We start from the raw sequence: 9402 nt of genomic DNA on the forward strand, positions 1-9402 counted from the left end.
TAAATAAAGAGAAAAAATATTAACCTCATAATCTCCTACTATATACAAAATCAAATCAAGATATGTCATAAACTTACATGTAAGAGTTAGAACAGTAATGCTTAATATCTTGGAGACCATGGGAGTAGGCAAGGATTTTGCAATTAATACATAAAAAGGCATAGACCATAAAAAAGGATAAACTGGAATTTAGAACTAAAATCAGAACTAACACTAAAAAGTTTTACTCATAAAAGACATTCTTAAGAAATGTAAAAGGGAGAAAATATTTCCAATTACTACATATGACAAATTCCTTGTATACAGAATATGTATAGAACTTCCACAAATCAATAATACAAAGGTAAACAATTCCATTAAAAAAGGGGAAAGGCTTGAGCTGACACTTTAATGAAACTAATGAGTGGCTAAAAAGAATGTGAAACAATGCTGAACATTATTAATCATAAAGGAAATGCAAATTAATACCACAATGGCATGTATTTTCATATGTTGAAGAATGACTAAAATGAAAAAGACTGACAAAACCAAGGATTTGGCAAGGATTTGGAGCACCTAGAACTCATACATTGATAATGGGGGTGTAAAGTGGTACCACCTATTTGGAAGACTGTTCTGCAGTTATTACAAAGTTAGACATCTATTTATGATACAATTACTCTACTCCCAGGTGCTTATTCAAGAAAAAAAAATGAAAGCATCTGCCCACAAAATGACTTGTGCAAGATCATTTACAGCAGCTTATTCATAATCCCTAAGCCAGGGAGAATCCAAATGACAATAAACAGGTGAATGGAGAATGTATAAAACATATTCATGAATAGAACACCACTGAACAATACAATAAATGAACTACTGACATATGCAACATCGTGGACGAGTCTCAAATCATTATGCTGAGCAAAAAGATACCCAGATACCTAAAATAGAGAGCATATACTTTATGCTTCCATTTAAATGACATTCTGGAATAAGTAAAACTAATCTATTATGAAATAATATTTTTCAAAGTGCTGCTTCAGAGGATGTAAATTGTTGGGGAGAAGGTAGGGAGGAACTTTCTGGGGTAATGGATATGTTCTATGCCTTGATTAGGAAGATGATTACAAAGGCATGTATGTTTATCAAAACGCAAAGCTCATAGAATTATACACTTAAGAACTGTAAATTTTACATCAGTTAAAACTCAAAACACACAAATGTGTACACACAGTGTGATACTACTACATTCACCTGAGTAGCTAAAATACAAAATCAGACAGTATTAAATACTGGTGCTGATGTGGAATAATTGGAGCTCACTGATGTTTGGGATGTTATTTGCTACAACTGCTTTGGATAACTTCTTTACACTACTTATTGGACCTGAATATTTGCGTACTTAATGATCAAAATTATATTTATATGTATAACACAACATAAAGCCTCCATATTAACATAAAGATATGAGTAAGAATGTCCCTAGTGGCACTGTTCATGTATCTAAAAACCGGGAAAAATCTAAAATTCCATAGAAAATGGAATGGATAAAAACATTGTAGGTATATGTGTATAAGACAATTTTATACTGTAATGAGAATGAACAAACCATAAATATATGCAAAGAAATGGATGCACCTTACAACACAATGTTGACTGAAAGAAGCTAAACCAAAAAGAATTCATACTATTTAATTCCACTTTTATTAAATTCAAAAGCAAGCAAAACCAGTTCATGGTGTTAGAAGTCAAATTAGTGTTATTTTGGATGATATAATGAATAGACTGAGCTATGAGAAGGGTTACATTTGTTAGTATTATTCTGTTTCTTGACCTGTGTGTTAATTATGTGTTAATTTTGTGAAAATTCATTGAGTTATATTTTTATTTGTTATGCACTTTTATATATGTATTTTATTGTTCAAAAAGGTTACTTTAAAAACCCTCATATGCTAATAGTTTCCAAAATGTCCTTTTTTTCCCTTCTCCTCCTATTTGTATAACATGTCCCAAAGCTCCTGCAGTTGACTCCAGAAGCATGTGAAGTTATTAACACACAAGATATGAAGGAAATAAAAATATTGCTCATATAGATTATGGCACAATCATCTGAAGCTTTGATGGCCCTTTCTTCTACAAGTGTATTGAAATAATGGATATATTACAAAAAGAGTAAAACAGAACATCACAGCTAGGCTCATATCTAAGATACGAACATCTCTGTGAACCTAAGCTAAATAGAAACAGAATTATATGTGGGTCCTGAAGCTACAGACCTGCTGATATCGGTGTCCAGAAGCAGATAATGAACTGCCACAGTTTAGCTATTGTGGGTTAAAATGAACCAATTTTCTCTGTGTGATTTTGGGAAATAGGGCCATGTTTAATGTTTTAATTCAAAGGCTAGGTTGCAGCTTTCTCCATACATTCTAGGAATCTCAAAGAATAGATTTGACCACTAGAAAGGGCTCTACCTTTATCAAAAGCTGTGACCCTAGAGAGATACCAGGATATGGGGGAAAAGAGTCAATCACCTACTGGTTCTATAATTGGATCTGCCATATCCCCGTGGGACAGTAATACCCAAGTATAATTATTAGAGCTGTTTCTGACTCAGGAAACTAGAGACCTGGAAAGAGATAATCACAAAACATTTGGACAGTTAAAGTTGATCATTAAGGGAGGGAGTGACAAAAAACTATCTTTTGCTCAAAATGAGCCTGCAATACACATTTCCACACAAAAAATAAAGCCCTGCTTTTTAAGACAGCCAATAAAATCAACACTCTGAATAATTATTTATTCCATATACAATTTATTTTATGCAAAACATCTTGAAGATATTAAGTGTTTTGAGATATTAAATGTTTGAGATATTAAATGTTTAAAATATTAAACATTTGAGAATGTTTAGCAATATAAAGGTAAAATTTCTTTAAAAAAGTGTTATGAAACAGAATCAGGCATAAGTGGGGAAAGGTCAGGTATCTATTAAAATAATTAGGAATCTTAGATATAGAAATATAGTCACTTAAATGGAAAGTGAGTAAGTGAATATACTCTATAGTAAATGAAGTCAGAGGGCAGATTATTGAACTAAGAATATACAATAGAGGGAGGTACAAGCTATTGGGTGTAAGATAGGCCCAAGGATCTATTGTACAACACGGGGAATACAGACAATAATTGTGTAATAACTGTAAATGGACAGTAGCCTTTAACAATTGTATAAAAATAAAAATTAAAAAGGTATACAATGGAGAAATTCACACAGAATACTGCATAGAGAATGAAGTGTAATTAAGAGACCTGGGTAGATTGCAAGATTCCAAAATCCATTCAAAATGTTGGCAAAAGAAGAGAATGCACTAACGATATTTGAGATAATTTTCCAGATTTGAAGATAGTAATTACTTTTTAGATTGAAAATGTGCCCTGAATACAAAGGCAGTTTAATTAACAAAATACAAATGAATGTTCACTTAGACAGTGTAGTGAAACGTTCTATCATCAAAGATAAAGAAACTATTTTACTATCTATAAAAAAATAAGATTGCTTTACAATAAAAAATATATGTGACTGATAGAAAGTGACTTCTCATTAATAATAATAGAGGCCAGCAAACAATGCCACAATATTTTAAAATTCAAAGGCAGGGTGGGAGTGAGGCTGTCAAAAAATACTTTTGTAGCCAGCCTCAGTAATTTTAGGAGTGAAAGCAAAATAAAGACATTCTCAAATATGTAAAGACATTTATAACACAGAGACCTTCACTAAAAACTATTAAAGGAGAAAAAAATGAATATAGAGATATGCAATTTGAGTACAAAAATATAATGTATACAGAAATTGACAAAATATTTTGGTAAATAGAATTAAATATTGAATAAACCAATATTAACATTTTAATGGATTATTTTTAAAAAGTTAAAATTAAAATAGGGGAAGAGGGCATACCTTAAAAGTATTGCTTTCATTTATCATTGTACTTAAAATTATAAACAAAGCAATAGTACAAGAAGAGGTGATTCATATAGAGAAACTGGAAATAAATGAGAGAAGTTTCTTTTTAATAACAGAAAATATTATTGTCTATACCAAAAATGTAAGAGAAAATAGAAACTTCAAATCAATGAAATTGTCTGACATACAAAATCAAGAGCATTCTAGATCATCAATAAAAACAATCTAGTGAATGTAATAAAAGTAGATAATTTTAGTCACAGTAGAAGTCAACATTATAGTGTCCTTAGATATAAAAATGAAACAAACTGATTTATAAACAAAATGACACAGAAAATATATTAGGTCTGTTGGTATATTATATTAGTGACTCTAATGCTTTGCACCTCCCTGTTCTTTGCCAGGTGACTTTGTGTTTCCCTCCCTTAAAGGAATAGTGTCCACTTTCACACCCTTTTGATTCTCAGCTTAGCCATAAGACTTGCTTTGGTCAACAGGATGAGGCAGAAATGACAGTATGCTGGTTCTAAACTTATGTTTCGAGAGGATTTGCATGTTTCTGGTTCTCTTTTGAATGTTTGCTTTTATCATTGGAAGAATATGACTAGGCTAGCTTGCTGGTTCCCAGAATGAGGATAAAGTACATGTCAAGCAGATGCTCCAGCTAAGCAGAACCCCAGGTGTGCATTATATAAATATACATCAATTTGTTTATCCTTTCACTGGTTGATAGACATTTGGGTATGTTCATTCCCTACACCCCACCCTGGGGCAGTGTTTTTCACTATTAGGACTATAGGTTCTAAGAACTTTTGTGTACAAGTTTTCTAAGATCTTTTGTGTACAAGTTTTCACTATTAGGACTATAGGTTCTAAGAACTTTTGTGTACAAGTTTTCGATACCAAAGTATCTCATTTGGCTTTTAATTATCATTTTCCTCATGGCTTAGGATGTTGAGCACATTTTGCATATTGTTTTTTTGAAGTGTGTGTATGAACATTTTGCTTATTTTTACTGGGTTGCTTGGCTTCTCTTTAGATAGTTGTAAGCTTTCTTTAAGCCTGTGTAAGATACACAGGTTCTGAATATTTTCTTACAGTCTTTCATTTGTCTTTAAATTGTCTTAATGGTTTCTTTCAAAGAGTAAGAAATATTAGTTCTCATGAAATATCCAAATCAGTTTCTTTTATAGTTTCTGCTTTTTTGTGTACTTCTGAGAAAGTTTAGCTTCTCCACAGGTCATGATTTTATTGTATATTTTCTTCTAGAAAGTTTATAATTTTACCTGCTACCTTTAGGTCCAAACATGTTCTGCTTGGATTGTCTCTTCCTGTGCCTCCACTCAAAGTTGCTTCCAGACAAAGAGCTGGAGATACTGTAGGGCTCATGTTATTTGTTTCACTTTTCTCAGGGATCACAGACCTGTGCTGGTTGTTGTCTAAGGTCTATAAACACATTCGTCACATATTCTAACATTTTCAAGAGAGTGTAAGCCTGGGTCTTATTACTCCTTCATAATTAGAAGTGGAAGTCTACATATATTTTTCAATGTATCTTTCTCACTTGCCTCTGCTTAATAATTATCTAGTTCTTTTAATACCCTTTTTCCTCATTGTGAAATATCATCATAAGAATGATGTATCCTTCTCAAATAATAACACAGATAGTCCAATAAATTGTGTTCTTATTAGTTTTTTTTATGGCATTCAATGATACAGCAAATAATACTAAAATCAGTGTTCCTTTGGGACATATTTATGAATTATTAAGAATATATTTGTTGACACCCCATGGAGCAAAGTAGGTCTGTAAGTCTCTCTATAACTTAATCTCATCTAATTTTTTTTTCTCAATACACTGTGTGTAATCAGTTGCCACTGGGATTTCTCACTGACTCTATTCCCCTAATAATAACATTAACTCAAATTATTTCTGTCTTTGGATTGAAATTGGATGAAATCATAGCACTTTACATTTGTATTCAACTCTAAATCATCCATCCAGGTGGCATACCATTTTAACTGCCTTTACATATGGTGTTTAAATTAAACCTCACCAAAAAAAAAAAAAAAAAAAATCCTATAAGGTACATAATAGTGACTACTGTGCAAATGAAGACAAGACTTTTAGAGGGTAAGTGACTTGCTCAAGTTCACAGAGTTATTCAGTAACTGATGTAGAATTTATACAAAGGATTCTAATTCCATATCTTTACTCGTAACAATTTAAAAGGGGGCTTTTATGTAAAACAGATCTAATTTAAAATGCCTCCTCTGCCACTCAGTAGACATATGATCCTGAACAAAATAATGTATTTAAGTCACAGTTTCCACTTCTACAAAAAAGGCAATAATATTATTAGCTTTGCAGGGTTATTTTAGGGAATAAATAAAGTAACTTTAATGGGAGTGTCTAGTAATTTTTCTGGCACACTATAGGCAGTTGATAAAAATACCGTTGTGCTGGAAACCTATTTGTTTCTCAAGTCTGCTTTTTCCTCTTTTGCTCTTAACTCTGGAAGCCTGATGTCTCTTAAAAGAACAAAAACCAACACCCAAACCAAAATCAAACTGAACAAACAAACAAAAAAAAACCCCAGTGCTTGAGTTAGGGATGTCGTAAATCTTTAAGAGATCAGAGGGAGACAGGCAAGTGAGCCTCGATATTTATTCCATTCCCTTGTTTCTCTTAGTGGAGCTATCACTATCCTTCAAAGTAGGTTCTTACAGACTTTCTCCTCTGTTCCAGGAACCTCTTAGCAATTTCTTGTTTCCCTGGGTTCCTGCACTCTCCCCATGGGTTTCCATTCATATTATTCACTCATTTGTAATTAGCCCCTTTGTAAATAAACCTCTTGGATTTGTTCTGATTTGAGGGCTCCACCTGTTTCCTATTGGGCTCAAAACTGACATATTTCTTTTCTATTTATTATACTACATTTCTTTCATGTATCAAAGTTTTGAATAAACTTATATCATGACAATTAATTTAGTATTCAGATTCCTTACTTGTAAAATTAGGAGTGATTAAAATTCTAGTTACAAGAATTATAATGAGGACCAAAAGATAATGCATGTGAAATAATGTTTTCCTATTTAAAAATTAGAGTAATTTTCTCTTTTAGTAAGTCTAACACACTGTCTTATTAATGATTTATAATTTTGCATACTTACATGTGTGTGCAGCTTATACACCCATGTATTTATACATACGTGTATGTATGTGTATACCTATCTAATTATTGAAAGAGAGACAGAGAGATTGAGAGAGAGAGAGAGAGAGAGAGAAAATTCCTTGGAGACTGTCCTAAAAACTATCTTTAGTCAAATTGTTTAGTGATGTTAATTAACTTTGGAAATTAGTCATGGCTTTTCTTTTATTCTTAATAAGAAAAACAAAAGCAAGGAAAGCATATCATTCCTATATCCTCATTTCAATATGAAATCATGGAAAAGGCTGGTGATTTATTTTTAAAAAATAAATTAGCTTAACGTCTTCAGCTACCAATAAAGTAATACAAATTAATTGTACAGTTTTTGGTTTTTATTTGATGTTATAAAATATTGTCAGCTTATCCTTTATCGTTAAAATATGCTAGAGAAATCTATTATTATGACACATTAGAAGTGAGTCCCTTGTTTTCATTTTTTGATGAAACATTCAATCAATTGCCATTTGTTTAAAGTTTGCTGTCATTTGTAGGAGATGCGCGCCCTCTTCTGGTCCTCTAATAAAACCGTTGCTCAAATCATGTTACCTCCAGCTGATTCATTTTCCCTTTATATTCTAATTAGTTTCCTTTTGCAGTCAGACGTATTTAATGAAATTTTGTGCATTTTGCTCTGTTTTATTTTTTGCCACAGCAGCATAAGAGATGGCCACTACTTCTAAACAATTTCCATTTCTTGTTCTTAATCTTATTAATCTTTCTCTAAGGCACAGTATAAAAGGTTGTCTCTAATGTTTTTATTCCTTGCCTTAGTAAAACGTGTTTCAATTATCGGATTCTGAGCAAGAATCTAATATTTTCTTTCAACTAGTTTGAAAGGAAAGAAAAGAATGAAGGATGGCAAAGAAGGGAAGGTTGCTAAATTTAGCAATTCAGGGTAGTTTTATATATAGTAGGAGGATATGTATATATATATATATTAATGATATAATAGGAGGATACTAAGAACATGCCTTCTCTCCATCTCTGTCTGTCTCTCTGTCTGTCTGTTTCTCTCTCTCTGTCACACACAAACATACACCCCGATCAGACGCCTAAAAGTACTTAATTATTTTTGACCACTGATTTGTTCACCTATTTAACTCTGAATATTTTTTGTCCATGATAAACCTGAGCACACATTCCTCCATTGGCACTTAAAGAAAAATGAAAAAAACACAAACAAAAAGCAAACAAAGAAAAATATAGGCTGAGAGAATAATATTTTTAAAAATAAGGAAACATTTTACTTCTCTTGTCACTTTTAGAATAGCCTTTGGAGTTGATCAACAGTCAAGAATCACAGCCAGTTTTGACATGATCAGAATGTGCTGTCAAAACATTGCCAAGTAGGAGTCAGGAATTACAACTTCAGCCAGATATCTTTTGAACACATGCATTCCACATGGGAGGCTCACTTTATTTTAGTGTTTAATCAGCAGGTCAAGCCAGAAAACAAATGGAATTTCCACCTTATGCTCTTAGAACCTAGAATTTAGATTGTTAAATCAGTAGTGTCTCTTTCTATGCAAGTAAAATTATCTTTCAATTCAGCATAGAAAACATTGTCACACTAATTCTGCCCAACAGAATTATCACCTACAACAGTCAAGAACGTCAGATTTTTGTTCATTTCTACTTTTCTTGTTGCTCATGTAAACAAAATACTAGTGCTAGCAAAACCTATACAGGCAAGAGGGAAGAGAGGGATTTATCTGCTACAAAATTTTAGGCAATTCTAGATTAAAAATTCCATTTTTAATTGAAAAATAAGAAACTACAATTTCGGTATTTTTCCCTCACCAGTATTCTTAGATATCTGGGTAGAGCCAATATTGATGAAATCATTAAATACTGATTGATTCTTTCAGACTAAAGAATTGAGATATTCAGCCTGATAACTCAGATCTAAAAGGAGGGCTTTTCAGAAACAGAACAGAACTGGGATTACCTCATTTGAGTTCCACTATAAACCAAGATAGTAAATGGGTCTTGTTTCCTTATTTTATTTAGGAGAAAAGCAGTGCTGAAAGTCACTGCATATGAAATGAGAATGAAGCTTCAATATTTTAATAAATCATTTTTTAAGATAAAAAGTCCTGAATTGCTTAGACTTTTAAAAAAATTGGCTATGAAAATCAGAAATAAGAGCAGCGATAGATGGCACTAGAATATCATAAGTCTCAGAGGCAAATCCATGATTTTCATTTTGTCCTTCAATCCCCATAATACACGTGACCGGAGGACTGT

At 32.2% G+C, this 9402-nt stretch overlaps 1 long non-coding RNA gene across 1 annotated transcript; it reads left to right on the top strand.

The window, feature by feature from the left end:
• Positions 1-908: 908 nt before the first annotated feature.
• LOC309627310 lies at positions 909-8800 on the top strand. The gene is made up of 2 exons (XR_014243671.1): positions 909-4742; positions 4813-8800. It is a non-coding gene; the product is annotated as an uncharacterized lncRNA (long non-coding RNA).
• Positions 8801-9402: the final 602 nt, after the last annotated feature.

The sequence above is a fragment of the Balaenoptera borealis genome (assembly GCF_965194805.1).
Source record: "Balaenoptera borealis genome assembly, chromosome: 4".
Lineage (NCBI taxonomy): Eukaryota > Metazoa > Chordata > Mammalia > Artiodactyla > Balaenopteridae > Balaenoptera > Balaenoptera borealis.